Here is a 15854-nt window from a genome sequence, read left to right on the forward strand (position 1 = left end):
TGACCTATTAGTTCTTACCCCTCACGAAAATTATTTTTATTTTATTTAAACAAGTTCTCAACATTCATTTGCTCATAGATACAGTAAAATTTTAAGCATATTTTAAAGCAGTTTCATCTTCCAGAAGAACTAGTACAAAATGATATAAAGAGAGCTCTGTAGCAGGTGAATAACAAAAATTATAAAAACAACGAGATACTGAAGAAATAGTGTAAAACCACTTACACTGGAAAATACCATACATGAAATACCAGTGCTGCTTTGCAAGTCAGGTCAGTTGAAACTAAATGTACTGAACACAATCAGTTTCTTTCACCGAGTAGCTGATTAACATGCTCACAAATTGTCAGTAATTTTTATCACACACTGAAACCATTATGCAAACAGGCAAATTCTACTGCAGATCTTAAAAATGAAATCACACTAAATAATCAGTGGGTTGGTTAGAACAACTTAAATGAAGCTCAGATGACGTCATACTGAAAACGGCCAAACAAACAGGCATCAGACAATCTTTTTTGTGTGTATAAGGAATTTAGAGAAGCGAATTCACGTCATACACTGAAGACTTGTAATATGATGTGTGCCGATCAGGCTGAATTATACACAAAAAATACAGCAACCCACATCAACTTATAATATTTGTAGACATCCAGCCAGCATAGAATAGCCCCATCTCACATCACACCCACACAACAAAACTCGCTGGCTCCAGGTTCTGCTTCGGAAACGACCAGCCAGACAGCTCTGAAGTAAACTGCTCCCGACCTCAGCAGTCTCTACATGGACAGGACATTTTGTTTTCTATTAGATTGATATGTTGTTGTTGTTGTCTTCAGTCCTGAGACTGGTTTGATGCAGCTCTCCATGCTACTCTATCCTGTGCAAGCTTCTTCATCTCCAAGTACTTACTGCAACCTACAGGGTGTTTCAAAAATGACCAGTAGTTTTGAAACGGCAATAAAAACTAAACGAGCAGCGATAGAAATACACCGTTTGTTGCAATATGCTTGGGACAACAGTACATTTTCAGGCGGACAAACTTTCGAAATTAGAGTAGTTACAATTTTCAACAACAGATGGCGCTGCAAGTGATGTGAAATATATAGAAGACAACGCAGTCTGTAGGTGCGCCATTCTGTACGTCGTCTTTCTGCTGTAAGCGTGTGCTGTTCACAACGTGCAAGTGTGCTGTGGACAACATGGTGTATTCCTTAGAACAGAGGATTTTTATGGTGTTGGAATTCCACCACCTAGAACACAGTGTTGTTGCAACAAGACGAAGTTTTCAACGGAGGTTTAATGTAACCAAAGGACCGAAAAGCGATACAATAAAGGATCTGTTTGAAAAATTTCAATGGACTGGGAACGTGACCGATGAACGTGCTGGAAAGGTAGGGGCGACCGCGTACGGCAACCACAGAGGGCAACGCGCAGCTAGGGCAGCAGGTGATCCAACAGCGGCCTCGGTTTTCCGTTCGCCGTGTTGCAGCTGCGGTCCAAATGACGCCGACGTCCACGTATCGTCTCATGCGCCAGAGTTTACACCTCTATCCATACAAAATTCAAACGCGGCAACCCCTCAGCGCCGCTACCATTGCTGCACGAGAGACATTCGCTAACGATATAGTGCACAGGATTGATGACGGCCATATGCATTTGGGCAGCATTTGGTTTACTGACGAAGCTTATTTTTACCTGGACGGCTTCGTCAATAAACAGAACTGGCGCATATGGGGAACCAAAAAGCCCCATGTTGCAGTCCCATCGTCCCTGCATCCTCAAAAAGTACTGGTCTGGGCCGCCACTTCTTCCAAAGGAATCATTGGCCCATTTTTCAGATCCGAAACGATTACTGCATCACGCTATCTGGACATTCTTCGTGAATTTGTGGCGGTACAAACTGCCTTAGACGACACTGCGAACACCTCGTGGTTTATCCAAGATGGTGCCCGGCCACATCGCACGGCCGACGTCTTTAATTTCCTGAATGAATATTTCGATGATCGTGTGACTGCTTTGGGCTATCCGAAACATACAGGAGGCGGCGTGGATTGGCCTCCCTGTTCGCCAGACATGAACCCCTGTGACTTCTTTCTGTGGGGACACTTGAAAGACCAGGTGTACCGCCAGAATCCAGAAACAATTGAACAGCTGAAGCAGTACATCTCATCTGCATGTGAAGCCATTCCGCCAGACACGTTGTCAAAGGTTTCGGGTAATTTAATTCAGAGACTACGTCATATTATTGCTACACATGGTGGATATGTGGAAAATATCGTACTATAGAATTTCCCAGACCGCAGCGCCATCTGTTGTTGACAATTGTAACTACTGTAATTTCGAAAGTTTGTCTGCCTTAAAATGTACTGCTGTCCCAAGCATATTGGAACAAACGGTGTATTTCTATCGCTGCTCGTTTAGTTTGTATTGCCGTTTCAGATATACCGGTCATTTTTGAAACACCCTGTAGATCCTTCTGAATCTGCTTGGTGTATTCATCTCTTGGTCTCCCTCTATGATTTTTACCCTCCACACTGCCCTCCAATGCTAAATTTGTGATCCCCTTCATGCCTCAGAACATGTCCTACCAACCGGTCCCATCTTCTCGTCAAGTCGTGCCACAAACTCCTCCCCAATTCTATTCAATACCTCCTCATAAGTTATGTGATCTACCGATCTAATCACGCTATGGTAAGGGCAAAAAAATTAAAAAACATCTTGTAACACACCAGAGGCTATTTAAAAAAAATCTGAATAATTATTTGTTAGGGAGCTTTCCGTACTTCTTAATTCACAAAGCTAATATGCATAGAATGTTTTCAGTTCGTGCTCTCTGATGTTACTGTTTTTTTTTTTAACTATTTGGAAAAATGCATTTACTACCAATTATATTTTGGGTGTATATACTCGAGTATTTGTCGTTTTTATTTCAATAGTAGTATAGGCGATATCCTCAATTAGATTTCTTCCATTGTGCAATATGTTATGAAATGGTACTCATTTCAGTATCAGAGTAAAGTACCATTCAACATGTGATGGTGAGAAAAAAGATGAGGAGTTATTATGGTTTACTAAATCTTTTTTAGGCTCACACAATAATTTTCAAATTTATGAATTTCTTAATACACGATTATAATTAAAAGCAGATGATACTTTTTTTTATCGCTAACGCATCATAGATCAGTTCTTGGACACAACTTAAGACCTTTGTGAACCTGCAATGGGCTAACAGTGAACTTTGTAGAAATCTGATTCAAACGTATGTTTAGGTGATATTTACCGCATAATAATGTTTATCACGTGTATAGTCAACGAGGCACATTACTTGGGTGTCAAACAACACAATACGTTTATAAATCTTTCGGCTGGTTTTTCTCTTTCGTTGGAGGTACGTATTTCACAGTCATCTTATTAGTCAATGGGACAGAAACATCGAAGTAACAAAAGCATGGATGAAATATAGGTAGTGCCTCCTTTGAAGCAATCGCTCCTGCACACATGTGTACAAATGAAAATAAGCATGTGGTTTGTGGGATGCCTGCCTACTCCAGTCGTCAGCGAGTCCCGTGCTTTACCTGTTGTCGCATCGACGCGATGTACGTCGTTTTAACTATGACCTTGTTAACATGCAAATCATTTTCTCACATTAAAATACGAGGTACAGATCCAAGAAAATGTGTCGTCCATATATTTGTTAAATTTTAGTAAAACCCGACTAGCAGATTTTAGAAATAATTGCGGGCGTCCTTCATTAATGGAGCTACAATGTGCGCCTCACTCAAGATGTTACCTGAAGTGACATGGGCGTTGGGCACTGGCAGCAATTCTGCCATTTACAGTGGTTTTTCTTACATCTGGCTGTTTACAATTTCTCTTTTACCTCTTTGAAAGAGATTATTTGTTCATACTTGTTGTGTATTTGTGTGTACCGGGTTCCTCCTTTAAGAATCGTCACATTCATTTTCTTTTGTGCTTCAACATGTACCTGCAGTTTTCTTTTTCCAGGATGCTCACCACCTGTTTCTTGCGACTCCGACAATCAAAGGAAAAAGTTGTTTTTTCTCATAACCCTGTTTTTTAAAACTGAATGATGTATGCCCATTCGACTGACAGCTCTTAAACTATTCTAGTACTGAGTTCAATTTAACGATATGCGTTATTAACAAGGAGAGCAGCACACGAAGAATTACCAGTACTCTAGCAGCCACTGAGTAGTACCGTTGCGGATGATTGAGGAAGTAAGGAAGGCGACAGGAGAATGTGCTAAACAATCGTACACAGACGTGATAAGCACTGCAGTATGCATTGTTCGATCGCATATCGCAGTACACTACTTGAGACCGCTGTAAAATTCTAAAAAAAAATTGTTTTTCCCTTGTACTGGGTTTGCATGATGAGCATAATCAGTATTTACATAACGTGACAAAATGTACACATTTCAGAAACAGAATTACTATAATGTGACAAAACACCATACAACATGTGCTTGATGAGTCTTGGAAAGGAAGAATCTTATCTAGAACTTGTAAAGACTGCAGTAAAGCCGTCGGCACACGGACCGTGCATTCGAATGTTGAACGTTGAGCGTTGACAGTGCCGAGTTTCTGACGTCATAGCCTGGAAAAAAACTCGTTGGAAAGTCTCTCTGAACACGCAGGACTATATCTAGCATGTCAGATATTTTGAACGTGCGTTTGAACGATGGCCAATGAGATGAAAGAATGTAACGGTACTTCAAAAACGGTTCAAATGGCTCTAAGCACTATGGGACTTAACATCTGAGGTCATCAGTCCCCAAGACTTAGAAATACTTAAACCTAACGACATCACACACATCCATGCCCGACGCAGGATTCGAACCTGCCATCTTAGCAGCAGCGCCGTTCCGGACTGAATCGCCTAGAACCGCTCGGCCACAGAGGTCGGCCACGGTACTTCAGATGACGCCCATCTTTCTTCAGTATTGGGTCACGAGACTCGATTTTCGTTTTCGATTTCGCTTCAGTAAGGGGTCACGAGACCCCCATTTCCGCTTTCAATTGAAGCAAAAAAGAAATGTTCAAATGTGTGTGAAATTTTATGGGACTTAACTCCTAAGGTCATCAGTCCCTAAGCTTGCACACTACTTAACCTAAATTATCCTAAGGACAAACACGCACACCCATGCCCGAGAGAGGGCTGGAACCTCCGCCGGGACCAGCCGCACAGTTCATGATCAATTGAAGCCCACACGTATATATGCCGTTTTAAGCACCAGTTAATTGTCCGATTTGTTGTAATAAAACGATGGGAAACATTAAATTGGTGTCGAAGGAGTTATTGTATCTTGTGTATTATGAAAGTATGGCGTTTCAAGGCAATGGAATATTGAGGAAGCATCAAGAAAGCATTGTTCTTGGTACTGTTTGTTGTAATGAAATGTCAGTTAATAATATATCTACGATTAAAGCTTTCAGGAGATTCTGAGAGGTACAGTACGCTCCTAAATCAGTTACGATTGGTGTAGCGTAATGGGCAGAGACGTGGGTTAGAACTCCTCTTTCTGAGGAGTGAGTTTATTCGCTAAGCTTTTTCTACCAGAAAACTTGCACTACTTGCAATGAAATATTTTGCACTTCCTTGTTCCAAGTTTTGTATTTCACTTGTGAGGAATCTGCTACTGAACTGGAAAAGTGATCAAATATAAATGACGTTAGGGTAATTCTGACAGCAAGAAAACGGATCTCATATACTAATGACTTTAGATGTCTCGATAGGAAATAATAATGATTCAAGTCAGGTGACCTCGCAAGCCATGGAATAGGACCTCCGCTTCCAATACGGCGACCAGGGAATACTATACCGGTACTGCTCCATCGTATTGTACTGTACGTATCTGAAAAGCTCTGAGTAATGAATGGGTCTGTCATTGATTTATAACACGTTCTTTTCTAGGATAATGTAAATACGATACAAAAGAGCCACGAGTATAGTAAAGTAAACAAAACCTGCAGCGTGACTTCCTGGTAATCAGACTCGTTTCCAGTTTTCAAAAATGGTTCAAATGGCTCTGAGCACTATGGGACTTAACATCTGTGGTCATCAGTCCCCTAGAACTTAAACCTAACTAATCTAAGGACATCACACACATCCATGCCTGAGGCAGGATTCGCACCTGCGACTGTAGCAGTCGCGCGGCTCCGGACTGAGCGCCTAGAACCGCAAGACCACCGCGGCCGGCTTCCTGTTTTCTGTTACAATCAAAATGATTTATAAAACGGAATTTTACGAGCCTATTGAACAGAGCAGTCCGAGATAAGTCTAGCGTGGTATTTGTATTATCGATATGTATTAACATGGACAGTAAAACAGGAATAAATAGAAGTACTTCAGTAACAGCATGTCCTCCTTGTTTCCTTGTCGGAAATAATGTACATGTAAATAAACAGCACAGGTTTCCTATCTCAATTGTTCGGTGCTGCATTCTCTATGCACTGTTACATTTTCGCAGATTCTTAAGGAAACACTTCGTATGTGTGAAAATAAAGATACAAATTTGAGGTAGAGAGTCCGAGTCCGGAAACAACCGCTAGTTACAAACAAAAATCGTTCTGATACCTCTGATAGTGGATGTCTTCTACTGCAAACTCCTCGCTTTCTATATTTTGGGAAGAGGTAGTAGGGATCAAAACAAGAAAGGAAGTCTGTAAACTTGAGCTCTAAAAGGCTTACCTTAAGATTTATGGGGATATTTTTAGCAGGCGGGATGCATTTCTCAGTAACAAAGATTCGGGACCAGGGTCCTTTGTCTCAAGTTGATTCATTTATAATTCTCCATCATCTCCGAAAGTGTCCGCCCCCGGTAGCTGAGTGGTCAGCGCGACAGACTGTCAATCCTAAGGGCCACCCGGCACGGTAGCTCAGCATGTTCGGTCAGAGGGTTTAGCTACCCTCTGTAACAAAAAAAGTGAGTGAACGGACCAACGATCAATCTGAACGAATGTCATCGGACGTCAGCCAGGAACAAATTCAAAGAACAATCTAGAACAAAATGAGATAAAAAAAGGGCCCGGTTTCGATTCCCGGTTGCGTCGGAGATTTTGTCCGCTCAGGGACTGGGTGTTGTGTTGCCCTAATCATCATCATTTCACCCCCATCGACGCGCAAGTCACCGAACTGGTGTCAAATCGAAAGACTTTCACCAGGCGGGTGGTCTATCCGACGGAAGGTCCTCGTCACACGCCATTATTATTATTATTATTATTATTATTATTATTATTATTATATCTCCGAAAGTCTGTAACGTCAGCACGGAATTACCCTGTATAATGTATAAACTTTATAATGTGGGGGCAGGGGCAGGTACTTCGGATAAAGGGAAATTTCGTCAGCGATCTGATCTTTGTGCCAGTGTCGGGGGAACGAATTTCGAGAATTTGCTGCAAAAAAGTGTTTAAAATTTACATTCGGTTTTATTTTCATTGTCCACTTAGTTTACTCTTACTTATCTAAGAGAGTTGTAGGAATAAATATTAATTAACTGTCCAGGTAACAAACGACTGCATACATTAAGAGTTGTTCATCTTCGCTACTGCGAAACACACCTCTTCTACTGAAGAAGTGTTCATTATTATGTGCGCCTTACAGCCCATGTGTACTAGACAATTTTTTCATGTTTTGAGATACGCTACCTTCTTCCAAAACACTAAAAGGAAAGTGCTTATAGTAAAAGAGATGTTTTTCACGTTATTGATAATGAATAAGTGCTCATAGCTCTTAAGGTATGCATTGTGGAGTCCATTTTTACTAGACATTTTTGCTTCGAAGTATCGTACCTGTCAACTCCCTGAAATTTGACCACTAATCCTGGGACACCCTGTAGTGACTTCAGTGCACTCAGAAAAATCACAAACAGAAATTTCAGACAGTTTCCTGACGACAATTCTTCTTCTGTTTTTGCATTTGGCTAGCGGTATATTCAGTTACTAATTTCCAAGGAGGACACTTCTTGGCGAGGACATATGCCTTAATATTTAAAGAGTCGAACTTTTATGTGAAAAAACAGTTGCAAACTTCCGGTAACTTTAAAAATGAGTCAGTTAAATATTTGACGTTAAGAATATGACACCTTTATGGCCGAACATACAAAGCCCTTTTTATATTGGTTTTATTAGTTTCAGAGTTTTTATCCATAGACTAAATCAGTCAAAATCAGAACTGGATGCATACAAGATGTTCGGGAATTCCCGCTACGAACTTCTTGGACTTGTTGAAGGGAGCGAGTACGTAATATGTTCCGAGAAACCCATGTACCGTTTCCGTGCTATAACCATTTGAAAACATGTAGACTTGGTATGGATGTAGTTGTTGGACATGCAGGACATACCAAACGGTGCTCGGAACAACATCCATTGTACGGACAACTGATTGACTGGTTATCTTCGACGTGATGCAGTACAGCCACTCCCCATTCGGGTGTGTGGTGTCTCCTTGGAGCACTACATTCAGGTCTTCTGACGGTGTAGGTACCTCTTCTCAATGCCGTTGCTTAATTACGGCGAATTGTGTATGCCATGGATTCGGACGTTGTGGACGATTCTGATAAAGGCGACGGGTAGCTCTTCCGTTGCCGTGAGCTTCGCCATTCAAAAGAATCATGTCGGTGTATTCTGCAATCGTGTACTCATCCACAGACACATAAATGACGCTCGCATCAAGTCAGAGAGATGGGACAGAGGTCGAAGGACATCAACCGATCCGACATAAGCTCTTCCCACCATGGCTTCCCTCTTACACGTCTAACCAACAAACGTTATTTCAAACGGCTGTACAACGGAAACGGTACGTTTCAGAACATTGGTTCCTGTTCAAAATATTATGAACTAACATCCCTCTACAGGTCCTAGAAGTCTGTAACGGGAATTTACGAACACTCTGTATAGTCTATGTAGTTAGTGCGCGGTGAGTTACGCTGCCAAAAGACTTATTACACAGTTTCTAATTTTAACAGGATTGCTTGAGTTATTATGTTAAACCTTTGAAGTAAGACTATACCTCGGACGGAGTAGATTATGATAGCATTTTAAAACTTTACTTTTGGTCAATAATTACACCAAGTAATGAAAACCAAATTTTTGGTGTCCCTGAAATATTTACGTGCCTTATACCCATGACGTAGGCAAGTATCACACTGATTGCTTACAGGGCGTGCACAATTACAATGTTGCTACCTTATTGGTGGTAAATTGGGTATTCTCTACAATATCTCTTAAACTGCAAAACATTTGCACGTCCTTCAACTATAGTCTCAATAAGGTCAACACTTTTGTGTCTTTGGACAAATTATAACTTGTTTTTGTTTTTGATCTGCTCAATTAAGCGCCTTGAGTGTATTTTTCTTTACTGGTGTATCACGTTTTCCCCAAGCCCTACTAACATATATAAGTGTTTCATTCGCATCGCCTATTATTGACTTCGTGGGTTCGTCCCATTTTATACCGCTTCTTTGTGCTGTGGCATCTTGCTTAAACGGTATGACAGACTCCAGAAATTTACTGTGTGTTTTCTAAAGTGCAATCAGGTTTACCTTTAAAGAGAGGTGCCAGAACAGCTAGTATCTTCCAGTGCAGTACTTGTGAACAATAATATTGCCAGCAATAATCTGTGCTGATGATCCTGATGAGGCTTATGAACACTGAGGACGATGAAACGTTTTCACAAAGGAAGTCTACCGTTTAATACTGAGTGAATGTTACATCATCTAGTTTAAAGTTGTGGTTCTTTCCCCATAACGTTGTCTTCATTCCCCATAATGTTGTCTTCATACTGGTTAGTTTGAGAAAGCAAATTGGTGTATACAAGAGCCTATAAACATAAGTATAAAATGGAAAACAGAACATAGTAGACATATAGTTAGGATATGCAACACAATTATCTTCATCTTGCTAGGAATTCAATTTACCTGCAGGATTACGGGACGCTTCCTCTAGACGTGTCTTAGCTAACCATGGACTCTAAATGACTCATTCATGATATGAAAAACTTCATTTTTAACGTGTTACGTTCCGTTGTGCCCCATAACATACGCTCTAAGGGGAAAGAAACGCACCGCGAGAGGATTATCTGAACGAGACGGAAATCGGGAGATGTGATGCTCAAGTATAGACATACAAATAATTACAATTTCAGAAAAATTGATGAGTTATTCAAGCTAAAGGGCTTCACAAATTGAGCAAGTCCATAGTGCGTTGGTGAACCTCCGGCCCTTATGCACGCAGTTAATCGGCTTGGCACTGGTTGAAAAAGTTGTTGGATGTCCTCCTAATGGATATCGTGCCAAATCCTGTCTAGTTGGCGCGGTAGATCGTCAAAATCCCAAGCTGGTTGGAGGGCACTTGCCCATAAAGCTCCAAACGTTCTCAGCTTCTGAGATATCCGGCGATATTGCTGGCTAAAGAAGAGATTGGCAAGCACGGAGACAAACAGTAGGAGCTTTCGCTGTGTGTGGGTGGGGAATTACACTCCTGGAAATGGAAGAAAAGAACACATTGACACCGGTGTGTCAGACCCACCATACTTGCTCCGGACACTGCGAGAGGGCTGTACAAGCAATGATCACACGCACGGCACAGCGGACACACCAGGAACCGCGGTGTTGGCCGTCGAATGGCGCTAGCTGCGCAGCATTTGTGCACCGCCGCCGTCAGTGTCAGCCAGTTTGCCGTGGCATACGGAGCTCCATCGCAGTCTTTAACACTGGTAGCATGCCGCGACACTTTGAGCGAGGGCGTATAGTGGGCATGCGGGAGGCCGGATGGACGTACCGCCGAATTGCTCAACACGTGGGGCGTGAGGTCTCCACAGTACATCGATGTTGTCGCCAGTGGTCGGCGGAAGGTGCACGTGCTCGTCGACCTGGGACCGGACCGGACCGCAGCGACGCACGGATGCACGCCAAGACCGTAGCATCCTACGCAGTGCCGTAGGGGACCGCACCGCCACTTCCCAGCAAATTAGGGACACTGTTGCTCCTGAGGTATCGGCGAGGACCATTCGCAACCGTCTCCATGAAGCTGGGCTACGGTCCAGCACACCGTTAGGCCGTCTTCCGCTCACGCCCCAACATCGTGCAGCCCGCCTCCAGTGGTGTCGCGACAGGCGTGAATCGAGGGACGAATGGAGACGTGTCGTCTTCAGCGATGAGAGTCGCTTCTGCCTTGGTGCCAATGATCGTCGTATGCGTGTTTTTCGCCGTGCAGGTGAGCGCCACAATCAGGACTGCATACGACCGAGGCACACAGGGCCAACACCCGGCATCATGGTGTGGGGAGCGATCTCTTACACTGGCCGTACACCTCTGGTGATGGTCGAGGGGACACTGAATAGTGCACGGTACATCCAAACCGTCATCGAACCCATCGTTCTACCATTCCTAGACCGGCAAGGGAACTTGCTGTTCCAACAGTACAATGCACGTCCGCATGTATCCCGTGCCACCCAACGTGCTCTAGAAGGTGTAAGTCAACTACCCTGGCCAGCAAGATCTCCGGATCTGTCCCCCATTGAGCATGTTTGGGACTGGATGAAGCGTCGTCTCACGTGGTCTGCACGTCCAGCACGAACGCTGGTCCAACTGAGGCGCCAGGTGGAAATGGCATGGCAAGCAGTTCCACAGGACTACATCCAGCATCTCTACGATCGTCTCCATGGGATAATAGCAGCCTGCATTGCTGCGAAAGGTGGATATAGACTGTACTAGTGCCGACATTGTGCATGCTCTGTTGCCTGTGTCTATGTTCCTGTGGTTCTGTCAGTGTGATCATGTGATGTATCTGACCCCAGGAATGTGTCAATAAAGTTTCCCCTTCCTGGGACAATGAATTCACGGTGTTCTTATTTCAATTTCCAGGAGTGTATATTGCTGAAATACAATCTCAGGATGGCTAATCATGTAGCGAACAAACAGGGTGTATAATATCGTCGAAGTACCGCTGTGCTGTAAGGGTGACGTGGATGAACATAAAATGGGTCCTCCCACGAAAAGAAAAGTCACCCCAGACGATCACTGCTGGTTGTCGGGCCGTATGGTGTTCCACCGCTGTCTGGAGCGTTTCCAGACACTTCTTCGCTGGTCGCCGGGGCTCAGCTCGAGGAGGGACGCATTACTGAACACAATTCTGACCCAGCAGTGAGATTCCAGGCCGAAATTGCAATGTTTATCTGGCTGTGCGTGTACATCACAGCTACCGATTTCCGTTCCGTTTGGATAATTGCCTGGAAGTATTTCATTTTTTTCCCCTTAGAAATATTTTCGAGTTAAAAGATGTAATTAATGCACAACTGTGGAACAATTATCGCCTTTGACCTATAGTTAAGAGAATGCAATATTTTACAACAGTTTAGAAAACTCAATACAATATTTATCTGAATGATTCATTTCAACTACACTACCAACAATATTAAAGGATCACTTTTTTGAAACGTCGTAATTGTCTCTCAACCAAGGAAAATGTTTGAAAATTTATTCAAAGATACCTATAACCTTCCTCTGTATGATGCGAAAAAGTGGCTCCCTGCGACGTTACTCGCAGACTCGGCTATGCTTCAAACAGCAAGCTGCCTACACGCGAGAAAAAAAGGCAGGAGCTGGGAATATCATAGGAAGTGTAAGATAGTTTAGTAATGTCACGCTGGCAACTAACTGCACCGCAATTTTTGCCAACGCAGCAATGGAAGTGTCATACGCTGGGAAGGTCGTCACATCCCCTCTTACGCGCTTTCCGCCATATTTTTGACATTTCTGCGACGGACGTCGGAAATGTGTCGCCCAGCATTGAAATTACTTGGCTTTCTCGCGGAGGAAAACATGTTAGAAACATAGCCGCTCATAATCGACACGTAAAGGCCTAGGAGCTGGCGTAAAGGGCTGCCATGAAACAACACATTCTCTTTGGGCGTTCATTTACACACTTCGCGGTCGAAAACGACAGTTTTCTTGCATCGCAGTGTGCAACAGAAAGAGTTCTGACAAACTTTGACGCTGCTGACAGTTTCGCACAAATCATCCTTTCTCTAAGGACATAGCAGGGTAGCAACCACATTGAACTTAGTGTAATCGCGACTTTGGCTGTGACAGCGGATGAAAACACTAGGAGTGGTTCAAAACTATGGTCTAAACCGCCCCCTCCCAATACACAGACAACCATCTCCTCAATCTCTAGGCATTGGAGACAAAGCAAACCCTTCGACACACCTCTGACTCCACACGCTTGCAACCAACCGCTAGAGCAGCAGCGTATCCACAATTTGCCTGCTCACAGGCGCATAGGGATCGAGGGCCGAGAAGATGGTTGCCTCTGTAAAGGAATTTTTTCGTGGCTGCTGAACCGTGGTGAGGAGGGAAGGTCTCAGAGTTACCCTCTGCTATTTTATTCACACACATGTCAATGTCAGTCAAATCCTCTCGTGATCACACCACAGAAGGGTGCAGAACACTACGGTTGAGAAAGAATAAACGCCCATTGTTGCTTAAAATCACGTTCAAAACGATTCGACAAAATTTAAATGGTCCCTAGTGGTTGCAACCTGCGGTGCCACGAGGAGCAAGTAGCTCAGGCTGTATGCATCCACTAAGCCCGTATTTAGGAAGCCGTAGGGGCACCGCCAGCCAGTTCCAGCCAACACGCTATGCTGGATGCCGTCGTCCAAGGAGTCATCAACGAGCCACCGGCAACTCTCCAGGTGCTACGCGCTGCAATCTTGGTCTCAGCCGACTTCATCTGCAGGATTTGGTATCCGCGACATTAAGCTTTTTTCTGTGATTGTGAATTGCTTGTAGTTCCCCAAACTATGGTCCATCCGGGCACATAATTACACATTTCGGTACCCAGTAACGGTTTGCCACTACAAACATCTCCTCATCAGTAAATTCACTGTTGTCTAAACAGTTTGGCAATTTTCCGGTTAATTCAAGGTCTGATTGTCTTACTGTGACTTCATTTACTGCGGTTCTTGAGACTTAAAGAGAAGGATCCTTCATGTTATTGCCAATAAATTGCTTTATTGTTTGTCTACCTGGTAACTTGTTCTTGCATAGTGAGCCCTTATCTGGTCACTTCAGTAACTATAGGAAACAAACAACAGCAATAATTTTGCTTGGATTTCGGCTACAGCGATCGCAATGTTGCTAGTTTTCGCACCTGTTCCAGCAGCATCAATCGTGAAGTAAAATACTAGGTCTTGACAGATTACGGTGTGAGTGTATTACACACTCCATGGGTCATTCAGAGGCTGTGTTTTTATACGACATGGTTCGCAATCAATTTCTTGTACTCTTAGACTCCTAAATTTTATCTATGACTGATGCTCTTGTTACCGACAGTATTATTTCAGACTGATTCAGGTTTGCACCACAGTTTGTAAAGTGATTTAAAAACGTGCGAGCGACTCACTTTGAGAGCGGTTGAAACTTTGTCAGCCGGTATATAGAAACAAGAGTTAACAATATCCTGGATTTACGTGCGAAAAATAATGTTATGACAGACTTTTGTTTTCAGTTGATCTATAGACGAGAATTCTGGTCATTGTGTGATAGAACCGAAAAAAATTCGAAGCATCTCTACAGAACTTCAAAATAATCTCCATTTATGCCTATTGCGGCTTACCAAAATTTTGACAACTGCATTCTGTGCAGGGCACCTTCATTGGAAGTTTCATCAGTTGTGTGAAAACGTTCCTCACAGAGTTGTTGCTTCAATTATGGAAACAAATGAAAGCCTGGCGGTCTCATATAAGGCCTGTATGGTAATGGGGAAGTTAATTCCCATCTATCTATCACTGGAAGGGGAGATTGCGAACTCTCATCACCGTGCACACTGGCGCCAGAGGCAAGCACCTAAAGCCTTCTTTGGTGAATTTTTGGGCGCAAAATATTTTGCAAAAACAGCTTTCAGTAGGCACCTATTACATACGTCTCCTCACTCTATTTGTAGCTACGATTCCATTCACATCAAGCGTGAAGATACTTAGAACGCAATTTTGCTGTCGTAAAGAGGCGAAATTTTCCATTGGGATGACTGAACTCAAAATTTCGTATCCAGGTTTCATCAAGTACAACAGTTCTCCATACCATGTTGACTTGTTGCAGGACGCTGGGCAAAAGAAGGTCCGACATAATATTTAAATGGTTCAAATGACTCTGAGCACTATGGGACTTAACATCTGAGGTCATCAGTCCCCTAGACTTAGAACTAAGGGCATCACACATATCCATGTTCGAAGCAGGATTCGAACCTGCGACCGTAGGAGCAGCGCAGTTCCGGACTGAAGCGCCTAGAACCGCTCGGTCACAAAGGGGCCGCGACATAATATTAGGAGCTATCTCAAAACATTTGTCACGTTAGCGCATACGACTGTCAAGCCTAAAGTCTCGCTTACAACTGACATGACTTTGAACTTGATCAACGTCACCGTAACGGTCGCACATGCGCGGTGTGCTGAACATTTGAGTAGATGCTCGTATTATTCTTGTCAGCAACTTGAACGCATGACCTGCTCTTCGGGGTCGTGTGCCCGAGTAGCGAACTTTTCTCGCTTCGGCGGTTGAAGGCACAGTCGCACGACTACCCGCAGTCGCACCGCGCTTTCCACGACCCCCCCCCCCCCCCCTTCAACCTGAACAGCCGCGCGTTGTCCAGTGTGAGTGGTAGCCATTGGCTCCGTGGCGCCGCCTTTGAGCCGGCAGGCCGGCGCGCTCTCGGCCGGCAAAAAGCGGCGCCCCAGCCGCGGCGGACGCCGGCCGCATTGCATTAGCCGCAGCGCCATATCTCACGGGCAGGCGCGCCTTCGCCCTCGCCCTCGCCCCTCTAACGACG

The sequence above is a fragment of the Schistocerca gregaria genome, chromosome 1, assembly GCF_023897955.1.
Source record: "Schistocerca gregaria isolate iqSchGreg1 chromosome 1, iqSchGreg1.2, whole genome shotgun sequence".
NCBI lineage: Eukaryota > Metazoa > Arthropoda > Insecta > Orthoptera > Acrididae > Schistocerca > Schistocerca gregaria.